The sequence below is a fragment of the Anoplophora glabripennis genome, unplaced genomic scaffold (genome assembly GCF_000390285.2).
Source record: "Anoplophora glabripennis isolate ALB-LARVAE unplaced genomic scaffold, Agla_2.0 scaffold453, whole genome shotgun sequence".
In the NCBI taxonomy this organism is placed as follows: Eukaryota; Metazoa; Arthropoda; class Insecta; order Coleoptera; family Cerambycidae; genus Anoplophora; species Anoplophora glabripennis.
The window spans coordinates 193194-208265 of NW_019416543.1; the positions used below are offsets into that span (position 1 = coordinate 193194).

The 15072-nt window shown below is 33.4% G+C and overlaps 2 protein-coding genes across 4 annotated transcripts in view; one reads left to right on the forward strand and one right to left on the reverse strand.

Annotated features, from left to right (window-relative positions):
• The window catches only part of LOC108909232 (tRNA dimethylallyltransferase), a 47940-nt gene extending 40053 nt beyond the window's left edge, over nucleotides 1–7887 (forward strand). Inside the window, exon 8 of the mRNA XM_018713493.1 lies at nucleotides 6039–7887. The gene's annotated coding sequence lies outside the window, so the exon portion shown is untranslated. The remainder of the gene's footprint in view (nucleotides 1–6038) is intronic.
• The window catches only part of LOC108909230 (transcriptional regulator Myc-1), a 74016-nt gene that overhangs the window by 4978 nt on the left and 53966 nt on the right, over nucleotides 1–15072 (reverse strand). The gene's annotated exons all lie outside the window — the stretch shown is intronic.

Below are 15072 nucleotides of genomic sequence, written 5' to 3' on the forward strand. Positions count from 1 at the left end.
CACCCTGTGTACAGTACGCGGCTATAGTACGCGCCAGTATGGAATAAATTCAGTAAAAACTAAACAAATTTTTTTTTGGAAAAAATCCTCGAACAGGTCGATTTTTAATTTATAAAATACATATTTTAGCATAAAAGGCGATTTTCAACCGTCATTTGTTTTTGAGTAATGACGTCATCGAAATTTTTTTTAAATAGTGCCCCTATTTTTTTTTTTGATTCTGAAAGATCGTTTCATTGTCGATCCGGCAGTATTAAAATGTTGTCATCTTACATAGGAAAGTTTTCGAGTGACGATTGAATGTTAGAAAACCCAAATCAATTAAAATAAAGCAAAAACGTTATCAAATTTAGTTTTTCGAAATGCCTGAAGTTTTTTATGGATCACGTAGGTGTAAATCTTTACAAAGTGTCACTGTTATACCGACTTTCTAAGTATTGTAAGCGATATAAAAATTATTGTTGAATTTAAAGTATTATGGCACATTCAACTGTCACACAAAGAATTGAAATTTTAATTCTTATCGGATGCGGGGATAAGACTAGAACGCAGCAGGAAGTTTGCGATTTATTTAATGAAAAACATAAATTTAGAGAAACTGGCAATGTTGTAGATATTCCAAAACCTGGACGTCCAAGCATTAGTGAAGATCACAAATAGAATATTTTGATAAGTATGGTAGGTAATCCTCATAATATTTCACGACTGTTGCATTAAACAATGAAATTAGTCAGACCACAGTGCTACGTATCCTGAGGCAGGAAAAATATCATCCCTACAAAATTCAACTTGTGCTGGAACTCAATGAAGACGATCCCGACCGCCGCTTATACTATTGTGAAAAAAATAGGGGGTTGCTATTTAAAAAAAATGTCGAAAACAAATGACGTTTAATAATCGCCTTTTATGCTAAAATATGTATTTTTGAAATTAAAAATCGACCTGTTCAAGGATTTTTCCCAAAAAAAAATTGTTTCGTTTTTACTGAATTTATTCCATACTTTAGGCACGTACTGTATTCGTGTTTAAAGAAATTCAGTTAATTTAATTTTAACCAAAGTAGGTATCTAGACTCGGAAAATTGTATAAAAACGACTACGCTTCATTAAAAAAAAATCCATATAGCTTATATATTTGCTCAACTGAAAATAAAAATACGCACTGTATAGAATCGTACCTAAGCGACAGGAATAAAACTGTACCGCAAGAGCGAGAGAGCCTGCGTCCGTAAAAATTTGCGCGATCTCAAGGAAAGTTTGTCGACCGGGACAGGCGAATGCTAAATCGTCTTGGTTATCTCGCCACTATTACAATTTAACTAGTTATATCATGACAATGAAGAATAGCAATTCGGGGCCGGTTGTACAAGCACATGATAGGATATTAAATGAACTTAGAGCCGTAACGGGGGACTTATCACACAAAAAATCCGTTACACTTTGGAATGTGAAAGGCGAGTCGTTGGCGGTTCCAGTTCTCGAGCTGCATTCCATCGATTCAAAAACCAATTAAAGCATATCGAAATAGTTTAATCAAATGAAAGAAATTTGTTGAACTAGTTCGGATGTCAGTTCTCGTGTAGAACCAGATGTGAGAGGGTGGGCAAAACGAGCTTAATCCTTAAATGTTCATATCTATAATACACCTCTAAGCATTGTAGCGCAGGTAAACAGGATGCGGATTTTTTCGGCATATGCCAATGAACTGCGAAAGCCCAAGCACCATTGTAGTAGAATCCCCTAAGCTTTATCTTTTAAGTGAAATATTTACTTAGGGCGAAGGTATAACAGTTTTATTTACAGCTCTGTTCCAGGTAGTACGGGTACAAGTTTCAAAATAATTCCGGGAAGTAGATACCTGTTTTTTTGAATGAACAGGAATAACATCCAGGTACTGTTTAATTCAGTAAAATATTAAAACAAACTAGGTATAGTTAAATTGTTTGTCGCTCTCACGAAAGGTTAAAGCATGTTTTTTTTAAGTATGCAAAATTCTGTGTATCGAGAAAGCAAAATCGTTATTTTTTACTTCGTGGAAACGGGCAGATAAGCATTTCTTTTTGTGAGGTCACAGCTAACTGCCAACTCTCTAGCCTGGGCTACCCTAACAATGGACTTCCAAGAAGGACGGCTTTCGGTTCTCGTCAGGTAAAAAGTTTTAACGCGTTTCCGACCGACACGCTCTACTCTCTATATTATTTAAGATTTCAGTAGTGCGAACGGAGAACTTTGAAAACGACGAAATGAACAGAAGTTGCAAAACAGTTATAAGTTCTAAAAATTGGAAATTAATGTGACGAAAAATAGACGATTCAGTACAGACCGATGACGACACGCTTGTAGAATTATAGACCACCTCCAAGCTGAAATTAGAACGAGAACCTACATGGAACAACCTGAAAACCGGCACAAAAATATGTCAACGATCTCTGCAAGTTTTTCTCGTCTTGTTTGACGAACAGTTACATTTAGACTAACCTAAATATCTTATTCTAATTTTGGAAATAGGAAATGTCCCACACGAGCGCTCTTTCTTCCAGCGGATAAGAATGTGTCTTATCTCGATCGTCAATATTGGAAAAGGACTTAAGCGAGAGTACTTGGTCTAGATAAGATAAACGCATAATTAATGTAGGCCAAATTTTAAAATAAATCGTCATGTTTCGTTTTAAAATTCCCTCAATAAGATGTAATTATATTTTAACCTTGACTGGTACCCATTTACTTTTCACGTCTAGGAGAATATTTCGTAATTCCAAAACTTTCCGCGAAAAATATGTTTAGGAGTTGCATGCATTCAACTGCGCGTTTTGGAATTATTTATAAAACCAGCAGACGAAAATCATTGAATTATTTTTTCTCAGTCGTTACGGCTTGGTTTGGGGTGGCGCAGACGCGTCTCTTGACCCCGGAGCATTCCGTTGGACCCCCCTCGTCGGCCGATCACAGTCTGGCATCGTAGGTATTTTTCCCGCTGCCGAGGGTAGCGAGGGGGTTGAACCGATGGTGCCTTATTCGGCGTCGCGACGACCGCAGTATTTGGAAACCCGTCTCGTCTAGCCGGATCGCGCCATGCGTCGAGGTCATTTGCCGTTAAAATATATTTAGATGCGTATATTATTACCGCGTTCGCATTCACTTTCCTTTTCCACTTCCTCAATAAGCGCGCGACAGAGCGGGGGAGACTTCTTAATTGCCGGTCATTTGCCAATCATTTTATGTGTTCATTAATCTGTAATTTCCATTAAGGGACGTCATTCCCGGATGTGCGATCAGAAACATAGTTTTTAAATAACATAAACGTCGTTGGAATTTTTCTTTTTACGTGTATTAATGTTAAACTGAACCTACCACTATTAGATTAAAATACAAATATTCCTATATAGGCCAGGAAAAAGAACTGGGAAATGACCATTTCGCGACTTTTTGTTTCGGCAAGCTGAATTTATCACTATAGATGCTAAATATTATTTTTTTTTATTGGTACCCTATTTTGCTTATTTAAAGCACGCCCCAGTGTTTAAATCCAACTTTTAAAAACGCGCGTGTTTTAAAGTTACCATGGCAACATCAAGAACCCGAGAAACGTCAAGTCTAAATGTCATCTTTTTAATTATTGCTCTGACAGAAGTACCTTGTAACGTCAAATAAAATATTACTAACAAATGTTTCAAAAGCTTTATTCAAATATTATATTATTATTTAAATTATTATTTAAATGAATGTAAAAGGTGGAGTTGGTATTGTTTGAAATATTAATACTTCGGTTTTTTAAATCAGATGAAATGCTGCAAATTAATACATTTGACATTTTCTAAAGATAAGCAAGCACAACTCGTTCATCTGTATTTGTTACCTTTTGCTTTTCCATCCTTTGATGAACTTGTCGTATTCTTTTCTATAAGCGATTTTTGCGGGATTAATCGCGATTCTGCTTTACTATTTAAGTAATCAATGTTAGAAGTCATTTTTAAACAATATACAACTAGTAATAACTGTGGTAACAGCAATTAATCTTATGTGACAGTAGAGTTACAAATTAATTTTTGTTTTCTCGTTTTCACAGTATACTGATGTAACATTACAAATTCAACCATTTGGCATTATTAGTTCTTATTTCCATTTTTTGTAGTATTAATACAATATTTATGATTTCAACGCGTACCAATAAAAAAAATAGCGTAAAGTATTCGTGGATAACTGGTCTTTAAAACACGTGCTCGAAAAATCGCGCGTGTTTTAAAGACTTTAATATCCACTTATACTTTAATATACTAGTACAATAACATATTAGTTTCTAGTCATAAAAATGGGGGGTTACGGGGTGGTTAATTGTATAATTTTTACGTAAATTCACGTTTTCCGTTCATTTCCACGAGAAAATAGTAAAGTAACTTTTTTCTTCTTCAAAAAACCTACAAAACTAGCCCTCGAGCGTCAAAAAATATTGATTAGATCAAAAGTGATAAACTGAAGAAGTTTATTTATGACTTTTGAATTAAACATTTATAAACTGCGTTATTATTACCAGAACGTTTTGGCTTCGCATCCTCTCATTTCTTATCACTCTCTAATAACTCACACGAAATTTGGAATCGGTAAGTTGAATAGTTTACAAGTTATGGCCTTATAAACAAATTAACTAATTATTAGTTTAGACGATTGCGAGCATCTTCCACAATCGCACTGATTTTTTTCATGGTAGATTTCATAATAATACATTGAAATCTATATATTTTTTTAAATTTCAAATTTGCAACCTGGAAAGTTTTATTTTTTAGCCTTAGAATATTACATATTCGGAAAGCTTATGAAAAGAGCTTTAAGTTAAAAAAAATCGTCAAGATTCGTTGAAAAACAACGGAGGTACAGACAGAAAAAGTATTTTACTGTTTTCTCGTGGAACGAACGGAAAAAAAATATGAACTAAAAACGTGAATTTACGAAAAAGTTATACAATTAACCAGTCTGTAAACAATCTTCCTCCCATTTTTATGACTGTGGAAACTAATATGTTATTGTACATAATATTTAGCATCTATAGCGATAAATTCAACTTGCCGAAACAAAAAGTTGCGTCCAACTATATTTCCTGGCCTAATATACGTGGACGTTACCAGATATTCTTGAATCAAATTCGGACGAATTCGGCTTACTTATCTTTATCTGAAGTTACTTCATTAACCATTAGATGGTGCCAAAGTTGGCAAAAATAATTTAGTTTTCTCATTTAAATGAATACTCGGATATTAATCAGCCAAACATGACATTGTTGAAAAATGCTTTGTTTCCAGAGAAAAATGGACTTCAATTCATAATTTAGAGAATGAAAACGATTGAAGAGATGATTAAGTATTGTTTTATGTTACTGAACTTCACAAAGCATTATTTTGTTTTTATCAATATAGATTTGTATCAAAACTGTGTAGGTGATTGACAAAATAATTATGCGCAAACCGTTGAAAATATGAAAAATGAAAATACGAGAAAGAAAACACCTGTCTCGCTGCGCTGATGTAGCACACAAGTACTAGCGACAAAACGCTTTCAAATTATTGTGCGGTATAGATGGAAGCGGTTTTGCGGTTATGCTGAAATTGAACTCGCCCTCAAAAGTTCCTCCTTCACCAATCCAGCGGGTCTTCCAATGAAGCAGATACAGCGGGGCAGCGAGAACAGAACAATGGTGGGAGCGGGCTCTTTCAAGGAGCAGAAACAGCGGGGGGACACTTTTCGATAACTTTTCTTGACGTGTGGGTTTTTGTCCAATTTCAACAATTCAACTTTTTTTTGTTTATGACAACCGCGGATATTATATATTTTCATGCGCTCTAAACAATTATACATTAGGAAAAAATACATTTCTTTTTACCAATTTTAACATCCTCTAGCCGCTAAACAAAGTAACTTCGGAAAGATGTAAGTTTAATTCAATCATCATATTTTGATCTCAAGAATCTGGTAGATCCATGTACATTAAATATATAACACCCTGTGTGTATTAAACATAAACTAAATATATTTAACATCTTTTTTCAGATTCACTTTGGACGTTGTCTAAATTAAGATTTTCATCACAAGGAGGAAACCATACAAAATTTGCCGAAGGGAAAATGTATCGTCCTTCCCCAAAGGGTAAGAGGAACGCGCGAACAGGAAACAAACTACCCCGTGGAAAAATACATGCTTTACCGTGGCACCATTCCTCAGATTCCACAACTGATCCGTGTGGTGGGAACGCAATGGAACACCGACTGATTTAGGGCGAGCAAAAAAGAGGCAGGTTAGGCAACACGTGCAAGCGAGAAATGAAGATTTTCGGATTAGACAGGATGACGTAATAGTACATTAGTGAAGCCGGCTCTTAGACCAGCAGACGAACCAGACCCCAGCCCAGACCAGACCAGTCTCGGTAGACAACCGACTGAATGCCTACTTGCCCGATCTTTACAGGAAGGGAAATGCGAAACACGTGTATATATATTCAAAGCAACCTTGACACATTATATAAAAAGCGCGGGACTTCGTAACGTGCGTAGGAGACAATGGTGTGTAGATAAATATAATACTTAAATTACGTGTATCCATCCAGAAGTGGAGGTAGGACGAAAGTCATTTTATTAGATGTAGTAAGAAGTAAAAACTTGAGTTCGTCGTAACAAAAAGGTTAAAACCGCGTCTTCCAACATCTAAAAATGTCTAGATTTCCTGTACGCAAGCAACTTATTTACTCATGGAGTAAAAATAATACATAAGTGAATTTATAAATACATGTTATGCGATTAAATTTCCTGCATATATTCGGATGAGGTATCATATTATTCTGGTAAATTCTAGTGTTCTCAAAAAAAAAAAATGCATATACAGCCCTCTACTTTTTTTTACCATCAATCTTACAATTACAATTAATTACGGGGTTTCTTAACGTAATTGTATATTTAAAAGTAGGGGTTTCAAATTACTTGCGCGGTGATATCGGTCGTATGAAAATTAATTTTTTTATCGTGAAACAAGTCGATTAATAGATCCAATTTTTTTTAATTATTATATAAATAACCCACCGAGAGACTCTCATGGTCAACTGGTAGTAAAATTGTAATATGTCTGCGATTGTGTCGTATAATTTTCTATGTAAAACCTTGACATTACAAATTATATCAGAAATAGTTGGTTAACCACTGCCAAGTACATCCGGTATCAAATGATTTAGGAATCTGGACGTACAAGTTTTCAATATACCGTTAAATTATTTATGAATGAATTATAAAATTAATAGACATTTTCCAAAAATTACATACATTACAATACGACGACATTAAATAAAAATGTAAAGGTTTTTGTTTTATTAAATTCAATAACTGGTGTTTCTTCCCAATTCTTGCAATTGCCCTCTATATTTAAGGGAATAAATAAAAGCCTTTTTATAGAAAATCGAATTTTAAATGAACATTTACGCAAGGCATAAAATTATGTGAGTATCTAATTTCGTTTATTAACACACATTATTCCCACTTATATTATTCATAAAGTTCATCATTTTTACTTGAACCTGTATCCTTGAAAGCTACTTAGTCTCCAAGTGCTAAATTACGTTTTTTTCTGTCGGTTGTTCAACTTGTTAGTTACAAGGTGATAAATAAATACATTAGTTGGCCAACTTTTAGATAAACAAATTCGTATACCGAATATAGGCTGGAAAAAAGTAAAAGTGACAAAATAAATATTCATCGGTCGAGAACAATGGTCTTTCCTGTGGGCAGTATTTTTTTGTAATTATGTTAAATGGTGTCTGACCTTATTATTCGGATTCAGACTAAATTAATGCTAAAGTAACGAAATTTTTAAAATTATATATTATATAATTCCTTTCTTCTATTTTTTTTCCGATTACACAGTCACAAAAAAAAAGTTGTCTGTACTTTTCATGTGATATATGTTATCTGTAATATTTTTGCCTCCTGATCACGAATCCGGTGCCAGAATTGAGCTATCACATCACTGGAATTTTCTAACCTCAAAAAACAGATCAAAAATAGCATAAGTGCTAGGAAAAATAAAAAAAAAATTTTTTTCTGTCAAATGTTCATTTATATGGTTAAGACACCGCCGATCGTGAATCCGTGGTCAGAATTGATGGTTCTTTTTCTAACTTAAAAAAAAAACGGGTCAATTGAGGTCAGATATCCCGAATTTTCAAAACAACAGATTGGCGCCAAATTTGGTATACGGGGGTTTTCGGGGTGGCTGATCACGGATCCGAGGTCAAGTTTACAAAATTCAAGATGACGGATCCAAAATGGCCGAACAAATTTTCAAAAAACAACATTTGTGCCAAATTTGGTATACGGGGGTTTTCGGGTTCGCTGATTTATTATTATATTTTTACCAAATTTGGCGCGAATCTGTATTTTTTGAAAATTTGGTCGGCCATCTTGGGTCCGCCATCTTGAATTTTGCAAAATTGATCTCGGATCCGTGATCAGAGACCTGAAAATCATCGTATAGCAAATTTGGCGCGAATCTGTTATTTTTTGAAAATTCGTGACATCTGACCTTAATTGACCCGTTTTTATAGGTTAGAAAAAAAAACATTAATTCTGACCACGGATTCACGTTTGGCGGTGTCTTAACCATATAACATTTGATTATAGAAAAAAAAAATTTTGTATTTTTCCTAGCACTTTTTCGTGAATTTTTGCTATTTTTGACCTGTTTTTTGAGGTTAGGAAATTCCTGTGATGTGATAGCTCGATTCTGACACCGGATTCATGATCAGGAGGCAAAAATACTACAGATAACATATGTCGCGTGAAGAGTACAGGCAATTTTTTTTTGTGTGGCTGTGTTATCTTAGTGTATCCATCTATGTATACAAGCTTTCCAACGATTCCTTCATAAACTTGGCTACAATATCAAAAAAACATCGATACACGTCTTGCCGCACTGTGCCGCATTGCTAGTGGAGGAAACTCTCTTTTAACCTCTAACCTATCCCTTCCATAAACTCCATCCTGTGTCCGACTTAACGGCCTAAGTAGTGGGCGCCATGCCTATTTTAAAAATCTTATTACATTTCTTACTGTAACATCCAGCAATAATTATAACACTTATTTTTATATTTAGTCAGAATAAAAATATTCCATTAACCTAATCAAATTTATTGCTGTCCTCGAAACTAAAGATAAGGGTGTGATGGCTCGATCAATATTTATTATGCATCCAGTAAAGAGCCCGCAGTCAACACATTTAATGATTTAAGAACCTCGTTTATTTTGAACGAATTTTGTGCATCTTGGAACTCCATAAAATATGACATGACGTATGCCACCGTGTAGATAGTTTCAGTCGATGATAAAATTTAACCACTTTCTCATAAGAGGAAAGAGCAAGATAAGATAATTCTACGAAAACCAAACGATAACTGGTTGCGATAAGAGAGGTTAAAAAAAACAACAGGAAGTAGCCGATCTGAAAAATAATAGGCATTTCTTTTTTCTTACATAACAATAACCACACCGTTGAGGAAAGAAAGTAAAATGGTAGGTAAATTATGTATGGACTTGGCATGTAACAATGGAATGACCTATTTTAAAACGAATTGTAAATGAACTAAGCAGGCGAGAGAAGGCATTCCCCATTGAATTTTTTAGAAAGGTACCTACTATTCGCCCCTTTTGATCTATGTAGAATGTTTATAACAATAAGGGATGCTAAAACTGTAATGTGAGTTCGTTGACACTTTTTAGTGTGATATTTATGACTGCTATATATTTTCCCATGGTGAGGATTATCTGTCACTGTATAAAAATAATTTTAAAATAAATTAATAAAGGTAAGTAACCCCTTAAGATTACTTTTTCCAATAAAATATCTGCAAATAATACAGCATATTTTTTTGAAAAAATCAAAAAGAAAACGAAAACAATTAGACCGATCAAAATAACTCATTTAGAGGAAAAAAAAAGAAAATTGTTACCTGGACTTTTATAACTGGTAATGGTAAAGGGGCTTATAATAAACGAAAATAAATAAATAAATAAATAAATTCGTGAGCAGGGGCGGCGGAGGGTTAATTTGGAGGGTGGAAAATTTATGAAAAATTGTATCATTGGGATTTCTGGCGAAAGTTGACGTCAGACAAAAAAGTATCCAATACAAGTTGTAGATCATGCAAAAATCTACAACTTTCGTAGAGGTCATTATTTAACATAACCTCAAATTTTCCGTGAAAAATGCGAAAAACAGTTTTTTTTTCTGATATTTCGTTTTTAATTTCTCATTTCCGCAAAAATAATTTAATTTTGACGAAACTTGGTGAAAGTATACCTTTCTCTGTCTTAAATAACCTCAAATATTTTTAAAAAAAAAAATCAAAAAGTTTCTGAGATATTCATTTTTTTCGGCCTGAAACACTTTTTTCAAAGATAAATTCTACTTAAAAAAATCATCGTACAGAGTTCTGCCGGTAATCATTGTTTACGTTTTGACATATACTTTTTGGTGAAATAAAAAAATTGTAATCACAGTTCAAAAACATGCTCAAAAATGCAAAAAAGTAAAAAATTACTTGTAGCAATTAATATTTCAGTAATTGTTGATAATTTGTTTGTTAAAAAAAAAATAAAAAACTGATTCCACCATTCAATTGTACGGAAAAAATACAAAAAAAACTCTCATTGTTTCACCCAAAACTATTTTTGTACAGTATTGCTATAAACATAAGTCGAATAGTGAATAAATAAAATATTTTTTTTTTCCGTAGGATCGATTAGTGTACTTATTTTTTTGATGAATTCATATACAGTGTGTCCAAGATAAGAATGGGATAGGCATGAGGATCTAGGAAACGGTAAGAGATACGGAGTGGCTTAGATTAGAAGTTGTGTTTTCTTATACCTAACAATATACTGTTTAGAAAGTTTTAAAATTTCGGGTAGTTCCGGAGATATCCGGAAAAACTCGAAATTTTGCAAAATTATTTAATTTTTTCTACCTTTATTTGAAAACGAATTTTAAAATAAATTACATATTTACAATGCCACTTTTTTCGCTCTATACAATGGCGCCAACATTTTTGCAATCCGACGTTTCGTTTTTGAGGGGCCATCATCGAGTTAATTTTTTTAAATACGTCGCTGCTATTTTTATCACAAAATCTAGTCATTTTTAATTCTGAATTAGAGGATATTACTATTGTAATCGCTTAAAAAGTTTTTAGCTTGTTTTAGCTATAATTTAAAATTTTTCCTGAGTACGGCTCTGAACGCTTTCAAAATATCTATTGGATGAAGTCATAACAGTATAAAAGTCAATACCGCACAAAATATCCAACAGTTTTTTACTACTATTAGCAATACTAATTAGAAATAATAAAATATTTCATGAATTCGTATAATTTTTTTAGTTAGGTACAACTTTTTAAATTATGGATTAAAAAAATTTTTTGGATGTTTTGTGCTGTACCTATTGACTTTTATTCTCTCCTCTCTCTCTCGGATTTCGCGTCAACAGTAGACTTTGCAGTTAATTAATACTTTGTATTGCTGAAATCTCAAATCATCCAGAGATAATTTATCATTTGTGCATTTGTAATTCTACTTAGATGTTTATACCTAGCAATACTGTACAAAAATAAAGTTTTGGGTCAAACAATGAAACAGTTTTTTTTTTATTTTTTTCGTAGAATTGAATGGTGTATTCAGTTTTTGAATGATTTTTAATTTAAACAAATTGTCAACAATTACTGAAAAATTCATTGCTGCAAGTCATTTTTTACTTTTTTGCACTTTTGAGCATGTTTTTGAATTGTGATTACAAATTTTTTTATTTCCCCAAAAAGTATGACAAAGCGAAAAAAATTATTACCGGCAGAACTCTGTACGATGATTTTTTTTTTAAGTAGAATTTTTCTTTGAAAAAAAAAGTGTCGGGCCGAAAAAAATGAATATCTCAAATACTTCATTTTTTTTATCTAAAAAAATTTGAGGTAATTTAAGACAGAGAAAGGTATACTTTCACCAAGTTTCGTCAAAATGAAATTACTTTTGTGGAAATGAAAAATAAAAAACGAAAAATAAAAAAAAACAGTTTTTCGCATTTTTCTCGGAAATTTTGCGGTTATATTAAAAAGTGACCTCTACAAAAGTTGTATATTTTTGCATGATCTACAACATTTGTATTAGATACATTTTTGTTTGACGTCAACTTTCGCCAGAAACCCCAATGATACAATTTTTCATAACTTTTCAACCCCCCAAATCAACCCACCGCCGCCCCTGCTCACGCATTTATTTTTTTTAGGTTTATTATAAGCCCTTTTACCATTTCCACTTATAAAAGTCCAGGTAACAATTTTTTTTTCTCCAAGTTTAATTTGGTTGGACTAAATGGGAAAATTAAGGACTCGATAACGCGATTTGGCACACTCAACCGGTAGTAAAGCTTTTTTCGTTTCAGTTCAACGAAACTAATGCGAGACGAGGTGTATCTATTTTGTCCTGTCTTCTAAATTTGAAAGTAGTTAGTCGTTAATTGATTATGATAAATCGATAATTTCTAATGGCGTACGAACAAAAAAATTGGGCTGTATACATTAGACACGACTGAGTAGCTAAGCGGATAGTTTTAAATTTAATGTATACTAATTATTATTTGCGTGGTACGGATCTTCGATATTTCTTCTCATGTGACTCACGAATGATATAATCAATTATGAAATCTCTGTAGAAAGGAGTCTACGAAGTGGCTTAACAGAGGTAATTAATTATGAACTATTTTTGAGCTCCTTGAAGATGAATCGAGGAATTTCCAAAATCCAAACACCTGATATCGATAAATTCGTATAAACAACATTAATGAGAGTACGTAGGTACAAACGGGTACCAGTTCTTGTGCAAGTGGCTAATTGTATAACAGTAAAGAAATTCCAGGCTCGAAATGCGGCTTCCACGATCTGGCCGGCCTTTCACTTGACGGAATATTTTATTCCGTTTACGACAGCACAGTGGATCCTTGCGAAAATTACAGGTTACCGATGCCGTTTCTCGAAAGGCCGGCGAGACGGCGGACGGGCATTCTTCTTCTTTACACGGCGAACGAACAATACAATGCAATGCAACGACAAGCCCCGACCCGTCTGCTGCATCTGCAGCTGCTATGCGGAATTCTCTCGTTCCCGTTCCTCTCGATATTCGCCGCCGCCGTCTGCGATGTTGCGCGTTCGCCAGCGTGACCCAGACGAGCCTGTATTTCTAAGGCCAATTGGCAAACACGTAATTGCTTATAATTTAATACTAGGCATTTTTTCATCCATTGTGTATCTTCTTTTTCTCCGTTTATCTCACTAATTGCCTTGTTAGAATAGGTACTTGGAAATTTACAAGAACATCCAATTTAAAAGGTATATACAGGGTGGTACAGATTTTAATAGACTTCGGGAAACTACTAAACAACAAATATTAACATCACTTTGCTCTATGAACATAGACGCAGAAAGCCACCGTTTATAAGATACAGGGCGTTGAAATTAACGAAAATAAAACAATTTTTTTAAATATCTGGAAAGCCGCTTCATAATGTGTCTCATAACTCGTAAACCATTCTCTTTTCGACAAAAATAAAGGAATGTTTTTTCATTCGGAATATTTCAGAACGTTATAAAATATATTCATATTACCAATTAATTCAGTGGAGTAGAAGTTTTACTTTAAATAAGGAATATCCTTGTTTCTCCGCCACTGGTTTTTGAATTTGGACTGTGTGCATGCAGAACTAGTAGACCAAGCAAATTAAATTTTTACTCGAAAAAAGTCCTATCCCCGAGATTATTGTAAAATTGTCTAAGGAACATAATACAAGACATCTCTCATCTCGTGAGTCAAAAACTTTTATTAGCATACTTTTCTATTTAAACAAATAAGTGAGGAAAACACTTTTTTCACTTTACAGAGAAAACCATCAATTTTAGTGAAAAGTGACTCACAGACAGCTTATAGGAAGTAAAATTATCTACAAAATGACTTGTTAAATTAAAATCGGTTAATAAACAAAAAAATAAGAAGAGTGCCCATTTTTTAAATTGTTTATAACTATCGCATTTATTGTTAAAATTTTATAAAACATATGACAAGTTGAGGATTTTATCATACTTCAAAAGTGTGCCAAAAGTGGGCGCTGTAGGTGCAATAGTTTTCGCACAATTCAATTTGTTTATAACAAAGGCTCCAAAATGAATGAACTTTAAGCCTCTGTACAGGCGTTAATTTTCGAACCAAACATGATTCTGAAAGCGTCATTGTAATCTTAAAGACGTAATTAAGCGACCTATTAAAAAATATCACCGTTTTTTTGACATTAACATTCTCAAATTGTGCACTAAAAAACCGTGCGTTTTTCGCTTATAAACAATTTGAATAACATTATTGCTATTTATGCTATCTCACCGAAAAATAGATGCAATTGATAGCTGGCAAAAAATACAGTTTTAAAATAAAAAAAAGTACCCTCTACGACCAACAGGAGCCAAGATAAGATTTTTTTTTTTGAAATCATAGCAATTGTTTATAAAATATTAAGACTTGAATTTTTCGCAAAATAAAGTTTACGACGTAAACTACGATTTACCGTAAATTGCATTGAAAAATGTGGAAAATTAACGACTCACGAGCCCTTTAAAGAGAAGGTACTTGCTAAGAAAACTATCCAACGGCCGGCGGCGTGGTGGTGGGGGAAGCTCGACCAAGCGGTCGCGCGCGAGAGAGAAGTTGAATCCAAAGTTCAAATTGATGCGCGCTGTAAATTTTGCAATATCTCGGCTTCTATTCATCGTAGAAACTTATTTTTTTTTTAAACTGGGTAGCTCGACGAAAACATAACTATAGGCATATTTACGAATTCGTAGAGTAGCCCTGAACCTCAGAAAAAATGCATCTTTTATAATTAATTTTTTTTAATTTACAAAAATGTCACAAAAATTATTGTTAAACGAAATATTAATTAAAATTTCAATTTCGGAATTATTTTACTATTATTAAATAAATAAATGAAGCTATCGTTCATTTAAAAAGTTATTTTT